General features: G+C 45.3%; 1 long non-coding RNA gene across 1 annotated transcript; it reads right to left on the bottom strand.

The window, feature by feature from the left end:
* Positions 1-4,514: 4,514 nt before the first annotated feature.
* Positions 4,515-5,331, bottom strand: LOC118319625. The gene is made up of 3 exons (XR_004796061.2): positions 5,074-5,331; positions 4,791-4,847; positions 4,515-4,554 (listed from the first exon to the last, which is right to left on the bottom strand). It is a non-coding gene; the product is annotated as an uncharacterized LOC118319625 (long non-coding RNA).
* Positions 5,332-15,015: the final 9,684 nt, after the last annotated feature.

Here is a 15,015-nt window from a genome sequence, read left to right as displayed (position 1 = left end):
ACAACGTCATCAACGCGCAGAAAGGTCACAGGGTGTACTCAAGCCAGGCCTGATGTGGTGAGCAGGGAGGTCAGCGTAGCAAGTGAACACCCTTGACTGACCGAGTGTCATCTCAAATAGAGACACAGTTGTCTTGCGAGGAAGGACATAACTGTTTTTTGTTTGGATGAAAGAAGACCTCAATGACCGGACTGAGTAATAAGTGAGTTCATCTGCCTTGAAATATGCTTTTGATCCTCCTGTAACTGGGCGTAGACAAAAAAAGTATTAAGACACTTTGTCGTATTGATTGATATTCCTCTGGGCACGATGAGCCCTCGGATGCCCCACATCTGACAGGGTTCTCTATTCTCTAATGATACGTGTAAATATGGCCCACTGCTTACACTTCTATAGGAGAGCGGGAGGAAACAACACAATAGCCAAAATACAACCCATTTGAGAAAAAAACAACAAGAAACAGCACTTAACAGCCCAGAATGCACTGCACCCGAGGGAGCAACCTCAATTACTGTTACACGTCCAAAGAGGAGAACTCTGGGAGAAGTGATTGCTGAGATGGAAATGGCTGTACGTGTGTGTGTGTGTGTGTGTGGGGGGGGGGGGGGGGATAGAAGAGGATAGATAGAAAGGCACTCAGTGAAAAGATCTTTCAGAAACACTTTGCCTCCGTGACGTTGACGCGAGCTGTTGATTGACATGCACTTCTCGACAGAAACCAGAGCTATCAACCTATCTGCCACGCATTAAGAATGGCACAGTCCTCGGGGAGGGGCCTAAGTGGTAAATGATGTTGCTCAAGACACTCTCTGTCAACAATGTGTGTGTATTTGTGAGTGTGCAAGTGCTGAGGATGGCAAAGTATTCAATCAAAGCTTTGATTGAAAAAACCCTAGTGTCCTTAAAGATCAGAAGTCTGTACACTGATGAATACGATGTGTGTGTGTGTGTGTGTGTGTGTGTGTGTGTGCTTTGTTTAAAATAAGGTATGGTGCCATGCAGTCAGAAGAAGAAAAACTGGGCTGGCAGGGGGCTTAATCAGAAATATGATGTCAAACAATATCTATTCAGTTAAATTGTGCTGTCATGGCAGTTTTTGAAGTTTTTTTTATTTGGAGAGTTTCATGGGCGAAAACATTCTCTGTAATAAATTGTGTTGAAACATATTCTTTCTTTTGATTTAGAAGGAAATTTCAGGCTATGCTTGATATTTCATATTTCATAACTACGTTCCATTCATCATCTTGCTCGTCGGTTGATCATCCATTTGGTCTACCGAGACCAAGTTGTCACTAACAACTTTTGAGCTGCAGGAGATGAAAAACTAAGCCAGATGAACATGATGTCATTGTAAGACAAGCATCACTAGGGGGCACTCTGACTTTTCTGGTGCTGGAGACTGAAGATTGTTTTACAGGGGTGAGTGTGTTCACTGTCTATGCATGTGTGTGTGCGTGTTTTTGTGTGTGTGTGTCACTGGGGGTCGAGGCTGTGTGTTTACATGGCTGAAGTTCCCATGACAAATGTGGTCAGAACATCATCTCAACTTTTGGAATGCGCACAAGAAAGACGCCGCTTCTACAACTCCTCTATTATTCTTGTTCTTCAAACATGTGCTTCCAATCTCTCGCAACACACTGTGCTATTTTTTTTTCCTTTGCAGTTTTACAATGTCATTAGAAAACAATGTTCTTTGTTTTGCACATTAGCTATGAATTAACGAACCCGCCCATCTTTGTGCCCACAGAAGAGGTTCTGATCTGTGGAGCCGCTCGCTGGGGCCCAGCTTTCCTCTTGTCAGTGTGAGGGTTTTTTGGCTGCTGTTATATTTCAGGCTGTTATTGTTGGCCCTCTTGCAGCCCCGGTAAGATCTTTAGTCCTTTTCCCAAGCGATATAACCCCCACACACATCACGCAGTATCTGACCCCTGTCTCCATGACACATGACAGGTCCACTGCGGTGCGTGTGTGTGGGCATGTGAGCAAGGGCTGATGTGTGTGTGTATGTCTGTACGCTTTCACGTAAATGTGCAGTAAAATTGTGTGCACCGCATAGATCTGTGTGTGCAACTGTACAGAGCATATCTGGCACAGAGTGTAGGTACTGAATATGTTAAAACAATGAGGCCACTTGTCACATGTTCAAAGACACTCAGACAACCCGCTGTGATCTCAAACCTCACACACAGATGTTCCTAATGGGACTAAAGTAGCATTCACATTCCTGTGGATAACCAGTCTGTTTATTTTTCTCTCTAAACTGGACTGGACTGCCACTTTCCCTGGTGAGAAAAAGGATGGAAGATGATAAAAAAAAGTGAAGAGGCTGATGAGAGAGGCTCCCACCACAGTTTAGACCTCAGAAGCCAATAGTCAGAACAGCCAATCCACCGAATCTCAGCAGCGGTGATTTAAAGGTGACAATAACTCAGAGAGTAATGGAGGCTGATGCCAGTGTGCGTATCTTTACAAGTTAACCTGCCATTGTCTAGTTTGCCTACACAAGGAAACGAGTTTGGTGTAATTGTGAAGGGTTATGTTTATGAGTCGGGGTGTTACAGTAAATCCTGTTGCTTTGTACATGAGCGATTGGGCTTACACATACACGCAGAGAAACCCGAACAGGTATGCTCAAGTCCTGGGAGCATCTGCTCCTTTACAACCAGATTGAATTAGCAATTACAGAGAGTAAAAACCAGAACAAAACATCTGGAGCTGTGAGCAGCTGAGGTTATAAATCTGAGGTGTGTGTGTGTGTGTGTGTGGGAGGGAGGAGGGTATGAAAATGAGCCAAAGTGAGATTCTCAAGGACAGTGGCTCTGATTGGTCCATTAACATTCCGGGGGTGTCAAAAAGGACCCGAGGCAATGGGAGAAATGGGACAGTGCAGAGGGCTTCAGAGGGCATACGGAACACCAGTGAACGGAGAGGTAGAGCTCACAGGGTAGGGCCACACGATACTGTCCCGGAGTGAAATAGGAGTAAAGATAAAACAGTACAAGAGATACATGGATGTTGTTTGTGTCTTGAACCCCCTCACAGGAAATCATCCCGATAAGCCGAGAGAGAGCAGTGGAAAAGGCTGAGGGGATGTTGTGAAAAAAGACCTTGGGGTTTTTTGGAAAGAACCTGACTCAGAAAGAGAGACTGAAGATCACCCCTTTGCCAAACCATAATTGAAAAAATAAAAAAAAATCAAATAATTGCCTTATGTAAACGTGAAGCCGGATGTTCATAAGTGTTTCTCAACAATTTGATCCAGCTCAGTTGAAGTTCATACAAATATGAGGGTGGAAAGCCACAGTGCCATTACCACATCTGCTTTTGCTATTATTGGCACAATAAATTACGTAGGCAATTTGTTTGCACTGTTGTTAGAGTAATAGAATCAAATTATCCCATGTTAGGGAAATGATTATGTTCGAAGCGGAACCCATCAGGGATTCACAAGGCAATCAGTGAAGTAAGACAGAGCTGAAATGTTGGCGCATCCACTGTTCCAGGTCCACTACGTCATTTCAAAGAACTTCTCAACTCCGAAGAGGAGAAAACGGTACCTGGTTCACACAGAGGGAGGCTTTTTCAGTCACCCGACGCGGAACCACAATGTCTGTTGTGGTAGATCTCTCATGCGCCATCAATCCAGCGGAGTTGTGTGAATGAGCACAGTGAGAGAGGAGGACAGTCATAATTGAAAGAGCCTGACACAAACGAAACGAGGAGTGTTCGCAACGAAGGACAATATCAAATGAGTCTTATCAATTAAAAGACAGGGAACAGTGTTTACATTCCCACTCCAAGGCTAGACACTGGGCGGATGTTTCAAATAGGTCAAGGTTGAGGAGGAAACAAAAGTTAGTCGATTAGCAGTCGAGGTGCAACATTCCTAATTTGTATGCTAATCTGGCAGATCAGCATATCATGTAGGCACTGGCTGCGATTCCACATCTGCACGCACTCATTTAATTATCCAAACACAATTCACAAAAGTCACTGGAAACAAACCAAACCAAAATAAAATAATTTGCATTTATTTAAAAGAGCAGATAAAGTCCCCCGGGGTTGGTTAATATTTCAGAGGCATAATAATAATATGCTAAATCATTCACATTTCATCCAGCACCAAAACAAAGTGGCTTTGTCGATGTAATTAGGGTGTTTTAGAGTTGAATCACCCTGGCAAATGACCATGTTTTTCTCTCTGGGAGACCAGTGTGTGAATGTATCTAAGCCCCTCTCTCTCTTTCCGTGTGTGTGTGTGTGTGCGTGTGTGTGATTGTGTGCGCGTGTGTGCCGTGTGTTGTATTGTCACCGTTTCTCCATGTGCGCTCGGTCTTAGAAAAGGATTGATTAAAGAGAGAGTGTCTGTCTCAGAGCAGTTAATGAGGTTTAGTCCCATGAGCTGTGAGCTTTGGGTGTGTGTGAGTGCACGCACATGTGTGTTTGCGTGTGTGCATGTAGACCTAGTGGAAGACATTGTTAATTGGCTAAGACTTACTTTCAGCAGGGGGATAGTCAAGGGCACGGTGCCTCCACATTTGCGGAGTGCCATTTCTGGAACACAGTGATATGCTCACTTTCTATTTTAAATATTATCTGGAGGGAATGATGAGTCAGTAGCATGCTGACAAAAGGAAATATGATAAAACTTGTAATTTAGTTTTTCGTTTTGTATGCAATTTAAATGTGTCGGTGAAAGCGCTGGGTGTTTTTCTTTAGGTTTGCACGATGAAGATTGAAAACACGCCAAAGGCTGAATGGAAACATGCTGTTTTGCTGTTTTGTATTACCTCTGTGGATCTGAAGATGTGAATGAAACTCATGTGAATAAAGCGTCCTTTTTTCCTCTGGGGACAAGGAGAAGAAGAAAAGGGAATATAAAGATGGAAAAGAGAGGGGAAAAGAAATATAAAAAGATAGAAAAGAAAGACACACACACACACACACACACACACACACACACATACACACACAGAGGATATAAGAGAAAGAGGAAATGAGGCAGAGAGGCCGAGACAGTCAAAGAGAGATATTCCACAAAGGCCAAGGTGCTGTAGATGGATACAATCTCACCTGCTCTCGTCTCCACACAGGCCTGTCCATGTGTATACAGACACGCATGTTCTTTTGCAGCGCAACACACAGCTCGTCTCAAACAGCAGGAAGCATCGGCGCTTTCATGTGGAGCACAGCCCAAAGTAGAGCAAGATCACAATGTGTGTGTGTGTGTGTGTGTGTGTGTGTGTGTGCGTGCGTGCGTGCGTGCGTGCGTGCGTGCGTGTGTGTGTGTGTGTGTGTGTGTGAAACCCAGGCTTTTCCCCCCTTGGGACCTGCACAAACACGCTTCCCATCTTTCCTTTGAGTTTCACATTCAAAGGTTCCACTCGTTCAGCTGTCAGTCATTCTCTCAGCCAATCAAGGCCCTTCATTCTCAGTCTGTTTATAGATCAAGGGTAGTTTAAGCGTATGTATGTGATGTGACTGGAATTTTTACCATGACTAATACTAATACTGTAAATATTCATATTTTTTTTCACACCAGCAGTGTCAATCAAAATCAACACTATTGTGCCATACCCTGAGTGCACTGGAAATCTTTAACAATGTTTTTGACTGCAGGTCCTGGAAACTCATTGTTGGTTCTAGAAGGAGGCTCAAAAATACAGAAAGAAAATTTGGACCAAGGGGAAAAAAGGGCCTCAAATGTGGGGAAAATGGAGTGAAGTAAGTTCATGGGTGTCTGTAGAAAAGAAAGATAGATTTTCTTAAAAGAGGCTCAGATGGAGGTTATAAAAGGAAGAAGCTGTGTGTGTGTGTGTGTGTGTGTGTGTGTGGTATCAAAAGAGATTCAGCGCCATATAGAAGCATTAACTATTGTGTTATAGGACCCAGATATGTCATGCTTAATTAAGTGGCTAAGAGTACAAGAGAAAAAAAAAACCTACAAATTATGGTGAAATGCACAATATGTCCGTAAGTAACTGTAAGTACATCACACAGCACCTGCACTTACGTGCATTAACAGATAAGAAAACTGAGAAGGAAGCAGATGAAGTGATAGAGAAAGAGAAGGCGAGAGGAGAACAGACGGAGCGTCAGGTGACAGCAGGCGTTATCAGAGCTCACCTCTGATTGCCGTCTATTATGATGGAACAATAGTTTCCTGTGGGCCATGCTAACGACCTGTGTGTGAGCAACAAGGGAAATTAACCCAAGCCATACTTGTTCTGCTTTAGGCCAGGAGGGAAATTGACAAAAGAAGAGGAACAGAGTGGCAGAGGGAAGAATCACTCACACACCTGTTATTTAGTGATAGACAGCTGCCATATGTCCATACCTGCTCTGCGTGGGAACGGTGGGCTGGATTCAGTCACCAACAGAGGGCAGCAGAGGGCTTCAGAGAGGACATGTCCCTCAGAGGCCGGTCTCAGAAAGCTCAGGCAGGGACTCACAGAGAATTCACACTGCCTAGATGTGCATGTCACCCCACAAATATCCACTCGACACACACACACACACACACACACACACACACACACACACACACTATAAACTGTATGATATAAAACCTCTTCAGGGACTTGCAGTGTTTGTGGATAAACTAATGACGGCCTCCACTGCCACGGCGAGATACCCTGTTTGTTTTTCTCAACTTCACCTATTTTTTTCTCAGCTGAAATAAAGCGGGAGTGAGGTTTGAACTGCAGGGCACTGGTAATGGCGGAGTGAGAGTTGTACAGCACGTCTCGGCGAGAAACTAGCTCGATCTATTCACACTACATGCAGAGCCGTGGCCCCCAGGCTTGAGTTCCTGCTTCGGTAATGACTCTGTTCCCCTGTGGAATGTAGAACATTGTCTTTCCTCAAATGAGGGAAGCACACACACACACACACACACACACACACACACACACACACACACACACACACACACACACACACACACACACACACACACACACACACACACACACACATCCGCAAACACACACAGGCAAACACGCACAAACGCACACACATTCACGCGCACACGCGCACACGCGTAGGCACTTCAATATGCATGAAACGCGCAAAGGTTGTAAACATATACAGGCAAAACAGTGCACACTTTCATGTAAGCACGCACACACACACACACACACACACACACACACACACACACACACACACACACACACACACACACACACACACACACAGTCTTAGGAACATTGATTGGGCCTCCCTCTCAGGTTTGCTTGCCTCCACCATGATCAATCAGTAAGTTTATAGACCACAATGTGTGGCAGCTTGTATTGCTCTCTCTCCCTCTTCGGTACCGATCAGAGAAAATCCCACTCTAAGCAGGCGCAATGCACGTTCATGCAATTTTAATGACTCTTAAATTAACCATCATATTTTTGCTCTACTCCTTCACTGACTAAATCGCTTAATATGCACCAACGACGGCCTCACTCGTGGGTTTGCCGTGACATTTTTATAATTCCTCTGCATGGGCATTGTGTTTATTTATGAGTGTGTAGGCTTTTTTTGGCTGATAAATGGCACAATTAAACAGTGCTCAGACACTCGAGCAGGCGTTTCAGTGTGCTGACAGATTTTTAGTGTCCTCTTCCTTGGCTAACGATGAAAGTAAATAATGTCTTAACGAGGTTGCTGGAGCAGTTGTTTGAGGATTCATTTTTATCTTCTTTTTTTCCCTTTTGCTTTGAGCAGCCGTGGTTGAAAACAACACAAAAGTGAGGTTCACAGCCTAGATATAATGCTTTGAACATAATTTAGTAGCTTGTTAACAAATTCCTTTACGATTATCAGCAAGGTTACAAGTGAAAATTGAAATCATTTTGGAATTTTTCAGGATGGTGTGAGCAGAATAATTACATTATTAATAACATTTTTCTTCTCTTTTTTTCCCCAGTACTCTTAGGCTTCAGGTGCCTATTTCGGTCCATCTTATATTTGTACATTATGACGTGAAAGCGGGGTCAAATTAGACAGGCTGCAGCGGTGTTAAGCTGTAGTTTGCAGGAACCGCGGAACTCGAATCTTCCGACTTCCTGTATGCATTATTCAAACGCCCCTATTGGCTGCTGTGGGTTTAGTGATGAAAGCAGCCTGACGCAATACTCGGCAACAGTGTTTTACAGTATTGTTTTACAAACTATTGTAAGGCAGGGTTAGAACAAGAGAGAGTATTAGCCAGGCCCTGGGAGGAGGGTAGCTTTATGAGCCCTCTGAGGCTGGCTGCGGAGCGCCTGGGCTCCTGTGCAGTTAAGCAGTGGGCTACGGCGCTACAAGCTGCCCCTACATTTACAGAATGCCCTTGGACGGAGGATGTGTGTGTGTGTGTGTGTGTGTGTGTGTGTGAGAGAAAGAAAGTGTTGGGCATGCATGCTCATGGGCTAATGAGTGCATGTGTTAATGCCTGTGTGTGTTTGTGTGCACATGCGAGTGTGCGTGGACGAGATGTTGTTGGGTTGAGTCAGTCTCCAGAGGGAGGGAGAAGGACAAATGCTCCTTAAAAATAGCCCCTGGGCAGCTGGTGTACACAGTCTATCAGCAGTCCGTCCCTGGGGCCAAGGAGGGAGGGAGGGGGGAGATGGAGAGAAAGAGGGAGAGAGAGAGAGAGAGAGAGAGAGAGAGAGAGACAGAGGATGGATGTAAGAGAAAGTGAGAGAAATGTGGAAAAAAACAGGGTGGAATATGGATGGAATGAAATCAAGAGAAGGAAAAAAAATATAATATATTTATGTATGGATAAAAAAAGATAACCCTCTTCTGGAGAAAGAGAGAAGTTAGTAAAAAAAAAAGAGTCAAAGAGAAAAGCAATGAGATAGTCAGTGAAAGAGAGGAGGAAAGAGAGATGGAGAGTGCCTCCCAGGTCCAGTTGTGAATGCTCTAGAGGTCAAAGTGGAGGGATAGGATTTTAGAGCGAGCAGTTTTGTCCCCAGACGTCTTCAGTTACTAATATACCAGTGTGTGCTCGGCTAAATCGCTCCCAGTCGGCGGGAGTAGAGATCCTTGAGACCCGCTGAGACCCTTTATGGAAATAACTCTACCCCATTTGCTCTCAATAACTTGCTGTAACATTTTGTGTAAGTGTGTGTGTGCCTGTGTGTGTGCCAGAATTTGTGTATACTTGAATTGAAGGTGCTCATTGAGCATTTGCCTGCGCAGTCTTAATGGACATGCACATAATGGATAGATGTTGTACTTATATATATATATTTTTGCAACAGTTCAATCTACTGGGAGCAACAAAGCCATCGAGCTATTAGATATTCATGGCTCTGGAATTCTCTGATTATTTTTTTTAAGGCTGCAGTGTGATTTTTGAGATCCTGGAGTGATCTCAGGTACGGTGTATTACCACCTACTAGAAATAATTAGATTAAACCCAGACGAAAGACGAGAATCATAAAAAGGAATATCAGGTAGTATATAGCTTGTGGAAGCGACTGTGAGGTTTTGTGGGTGTATTTCAACTTTAAATGTGAAATAAAGAGCTGGAAGACATTCTCTGGTTGCCTGAAGTATCCCACACTCTCGCAGTATCATCAACACACCAATTAGAGACACAGACTGGGAAAGGATCAATGCGATTCTGAGTGTGTGTGTGTGGGTGGGGTGTGTGTGTGTGTGTGTGTGTGTGTGTGTGTGTGTCTGTGTGTGTATGTATGGATGTATTTCGTCAGTTCCTCCACTGGGCTAATTGAGCTGTTTTTCCTCAACAGTTGGGAGCTCTTAGGCTGCGGACAGATGCCCTTGGGCACAAGGTGTGTGCGCGTGCGTGTGTGTGTGTGTATCAGTTTGTGTGCACCTGTGTGTTTGCCACTGCAAACATATGTTTCACCCTAACATAGTGATTCCGAGAGTGAGTCGGTGCATGCCAAAATGAAAAACTTGTGTATGATGTGTGTATGCATGGCATGCTAGCCGTTGGTCTGTCAGTGGCGTATTTAGCGGTCTCCAGGCGTCATTAGTACCCGGACTGTCACATCGGGCCGTCTAAGTTGAGCTCTTTATAAAGCTTTGTTTGGAATACTCCGGCCACATGTGCTCCACTGCGACTGATGAGCCCTGAGCGGGTGCTGATGGAGTGGGTGCGTGTGTGCGTGTGTGTGTGTTTGTGTGTGTGTGTATGCGTGGAAGCGGGGGTGTTGATGGAGCAAAGCCGTCCTGACAGAGATGTAACCCAGAAGCAGGATCCTCTGACCCACCCACACCCACCCACACACACACGCACACACGCACACACACACACACACACCAGTATCGCCTACCCAGACGACCTGGCTCTCAATGTCATCGTCCGGGTCGTGTTTAACTTGAGCGAAGAGAATATACTTTGTTTATTCCAGCGAAAGGACAGTTGACCATTCCTCACATGCAGGAAATACAGCGTCCAGTACACGACAGCAACGGTCACACTACCCTGCAGGACTGGTTGAAAGGAATCAAGCACTTTTCAAAATACTTGACTAGTCACATTTTGTGCTATTATAAATTATATTTCGATTCATAGTTACTATTGCTTTGCAGACCAAGACAAGCCTCGGTTTGCTTCAAATAAAGTGCTTTCTCTGTCTTTCTTTCCAAAACAGTCACGTGCACATTACTCAGCAACACGGCCAGATATGTGGTGCGAGAGCAAAAGCTTCGTCGAGCCATTTCCATCGCGTTTTCCCGTACAACTGAGTGCAGTAATGCGAGCAGCTTTCCAGGAGCAAGTGTGCGCCCTTCTCCCCATTTGTATGATTCAGTGTGTCAAGACTACAAAGACACACAGGAGACACAGCTCGTAGGGAGAGATGGGGGAGGCATTGGGATACTGTTCAGCCATGGGGAGGCCTTTTGCCTTCAAGTGTGTCCAACTAGTTTACATACAGATCTCCTAAAGTGACTGATGTTTCTTTTTTTTATCATTGTCGTGTGTTGTTAAAAAACAGTTCATAAATATTGTAATCTATTTGTTAGGTTATGTGATTGGTTTGGTTTGTCTGTCTGTTTATTAGCAGGATTACTCAAAAAGGTATGTTTGTATTTGCATGACAACTGTGTCAAAGATAGGTCTCAGCCATGGTGACAGGTGATTACATTTAAGGCGGAGGTCTTGTTTCAATTTGACAGAAAACGAATCGTCCCAAAATGAATTTGTTAGGGACTATTTTCAGGAGCGTAGTTACACACATTTAATGTCCTGTTTATTGTGGCAACAGGTCAGTGTGTGTGTGGGATCGACTAAAATTAAACTACACTGTCCCCAGTGAGAGTAACAAAAAAACATGTCATCCAGTACTACAGTGTGGCTTGCTGAAAAAAAAAATGTTTTTCATATTTAGAGCACACAGAAGCAAAGAGGAATAAGCTACAGCATATCACGGTTTGACTACATGGACGTGACTTGTTGTGAACAAGTTCAATTCATAGATGGTTTTGTTTGTTTCACGGGACTTGACGACAATAAGAAAAATAACGAATATTTCCTTAAATGTTAATGAAGCTTTACTTATCATTAAGCGATATGATTTTTGAAGTACAACACAGCCATTTTAACACCTGTGGTGTGTAAGAAATCATTTTTCAATGCAGGATAACTTATGAATTCTGTTTTTGGTAGGTACGTGTAGGGCGTGAGTACTTAGACCACTGCACGGTGATGTGAATGACTATATGAAATGCTGTTTGGAATTAAGGCCACATCTCCTCATTAATATGTACTATATGTTTGCAGCTGTGGATTCAACAAGTAGTCAACGTTGTTTTCAAGAAAACTTCCCTCCAGCATCTAGCTGGTGCTAGTCATCTCTCTTCACCACGGCAGCTGCCTGTGATGGTTATCTCTCATTCATTTTCAAACACACACACACGCGCACACACACACACACACACACGCGCAGGCACACACACGCACACACACACACACACACACACCGCCCACTCCTGCAACTCACACACGTTCACATTTGCACACTTGAACATGCTTGTCCCCCCCCCCCCCTTCTGTCTTTTTAACAACACAACTTCTCGCTCAACTTGCAGCAGAAGTGCGCCACTCTCAGTCCTTCAGCGGGAGTCGTTGCTTTGAGCTGCTCACAAATACAGTCTAACTTTCTAGTTCAAGACTAGTCATTGAGTGTCTCTCCAGGGACCGCTGCTATATAACTTATACTCACTTTACGGGACTTCCATATCAGTGGAAGGCATCTCTCTCTGTAAGCAGGGATAAAGTTATTTGATGTTTTTTGTGGCGAACGTATCTGAGGTAATGGATACTGTGTGAAAGGCTACGGCTGTGTGAGCGAAGTGACAAACTTAGTTTGGGCCTTACAGATCTCGAAATCCCCCTGGATCGCTCAAAATGCCCTCTCCCACACTCAGCGCTGATTGTGTGTTTGTGTGTGTGTGTGTGTGTGTGTGTGTGTCAGATGATTGGTACCTGGGCTAACAGAGAGGAGTCCCTCAGGTCCTTCTGTGGAGGTTCCCAGGTCTGGTCAGTTAACCTCCATCTCTCTCTTTGATCGCCGCGGCTCAGACGACCCTCAGGGAAAACACAACACAGTCAGACCTCAGTCAGACCTCTTTTAGCGTGCGCATGCACACACACACACACACACACACACACACACACACACACACACACACACACACACACACACACACACACAAGGAGACGAAACAGATTGACACGAGTAAAAACTTGCACATAATGCCAATGCAGACAACCCCCTCATCCACACATCTACACACACACACACACACACACACATGTTGCCACGCAGTCAGACCACGGGGTAATGCTATACAGCCAGTGTCAGTGAGAGCAGGGTACTTAAGGTGCTATTACACTCCCATTACCTCTACTCTCATGTGCAATCAGGGAGAGGTGATGGCCTGCGCTCTGGCAACACACACCCTGTTTCCCCCTCTGACAGCACTGTGGACAGGAGCCCAGGGCAGCAGGGCTCCAGGATCGTGAGGTATAGGTAAGGCGAGAGGATTTAATCTGAAGGGTGTGTATCGTATATGTGTGGAAGGCAGGAGGGAAGTAATGCATTTGTGTAGCAGTGGGGCTAACGGAGAGATAGCTCACACTCCCACTTGCAGATGGATGATGATGGATACGTCGACGTTTCATGTGTTTGTGCATTTTTTTTAATGAAACGTATGAAAAGAAAACATCCCCCCCACCCCCGTTTTCTACCTCTGTTTCTGTGCCCCCCCCCCCCCCCTTTCTCAAACACACACACACACACACACACACACACACACACACACACACACACACACACTCTCTCTCTCTCTCTCTCTCAGCTGGCCCCAGATAGTTTTGCTCTTCCCCCAGCTCCTCTGGGACCCCTTCTCTGTGTCGTTAATCAGAGCTCCTCAGCTCAGCTTCTCCCTTTCCTTCTCTCTCCGTTTTTCTTTTCTCTCCAACCAACCAACACACACACACACACACACACACACGCACACGCACACACGCGCAGTCTTATAGTCCCTCTCTCTCTCCCCTCCTCCCACATGCATTCTCAGCCCCATCCATCATAAAATGGCAGTGGGAAGGCGGGGTTGTGTGTAAGTGTAAGTGCGAGTGTGTGAAAGTGCGCGCGTCAGGTTCTCGTGTGTGTGTGTGTGTGTGTGGGTGTGTGTGTTCGGTGTGTGTTGGCTCATGTATGTGCACGCTATTGGCACACATCGCGGTGTCTCCTCAGCAAAAACGAATTGAGACTTTACAAGAAGAAAGCAATTAGGCCAGGGCTTTGCCCTATCATTCACTGGCTAATGTATCAGAGGCAGAGTGAATATTATTAACGGACGGGGAGGGTAAGGCTCTGTGGGTTTTACAGCCAGAAGGTAGGACAAAAAAAGAGTAATGATTGTAATGAAGTAACCCCGAGTTGAAGGGTCTTAATCACTTGTATGCTTTGTGGCTTCACAGTTGACACACTCTTTATGATAACGGCACGGCTTCCAGCTCTCAATCTCCGCCGCTCAACGGAACACCGATAGGAGAGAATCAATTGAGCCATTATTGAACACGGACATGGATGGCTGCGTACAATGTAACAAGATTGCTCATTCATCAGGACGTGTGAGCGACGGCCGCGGAGCTGAGGGAGCGGGGAGCAAACAAATCATGAGTCGGAAAAATGGAAAGGATGATGAACAGGGGACAAAGAGACGAGGAAGAGGACGCCGGGACAGGAGTGCAGAGAGGAGAGAGGGGTGACCCGGGTGGAGCGTTGATGGACAGAGTCAAGAAGGAGCAGACAGAGGAGAGAGGAGGTGAAGGAGCAGCGTTGGGTCAGTGATGCGTAGAGACAAACCATTTGCACCTCGGAAGCAACAGAGCAGAGTGCTCTTGACTTCTGTGTGCGAGATAGAGAGTGTGACATGTGACACGGGTCGGGGGGGAGACTGGGTGCAGATCGAGGAGAGGTCGCGCTGCAATGGTGGGGGGGGGGGGGGGTTAACGGCAATTTTTGCTTCACGTCTCTCTGTATGGCGTTCTCAAATGTCATGCATTTTAAAAAAAGTCAGGTCTCTGCGGTTCAAGCTGACACTGATGTGTGTGCTTTCTGCAAACAGGAACCTTCCTCTTTGTGATTTAAAGCAACATTTCATGCTCTTTGGTTACATTTGTTGACATCACTCAGCTCTTAACAGCAAATGTGATATGATAACTCAATCAGGCAAGACGCTAAATATTGAGATAAGCCCACAGTGACCCTGAAGAATAAATATGAGGCCAATCTGTTCCAGCCTGTTTCTGTGTTACAGTCACAATTACTGGAGATTACGGCCAAATCACTTCCACATGGGCTCAATGAAAACTTTACGATCTCGCCCACAATACACGATGAGGTGACTTTGTTTGGACTTAAACCAACAGAGGGAAGAGGAGAGGAGGCGTAAGGAAGTGAAGGAGAGAGAGCCTTGTAGCAACGGGGGAGAGGGGGTGAGATTTGAGGGATAGGTGGAGGATTTTTGTAAAGACCTTATTTTCGAACC

Source organism: Scophthalmus maximus, chromosome 9 (assembly GCF_022379125.1).
Source record: "Scophthalmus maximus strain ysfricsl-2021 chromosome 9, ASM2237912v1, whole genome shotgun sequence".
In the NCBI taxonomy this organism is placed as follows: Eukaryota; Metazoa; Chordata; class Actinopteri; order Pleuronectiformes; family Scophthalmidae; genus Scophthalmus; species Scophthalmus maximus.
The sequence above is the reverse complement of the archived record's forward strand: the minus strand, read 5'-3'. Positions and strand labels throughout refer to the sequence as shown.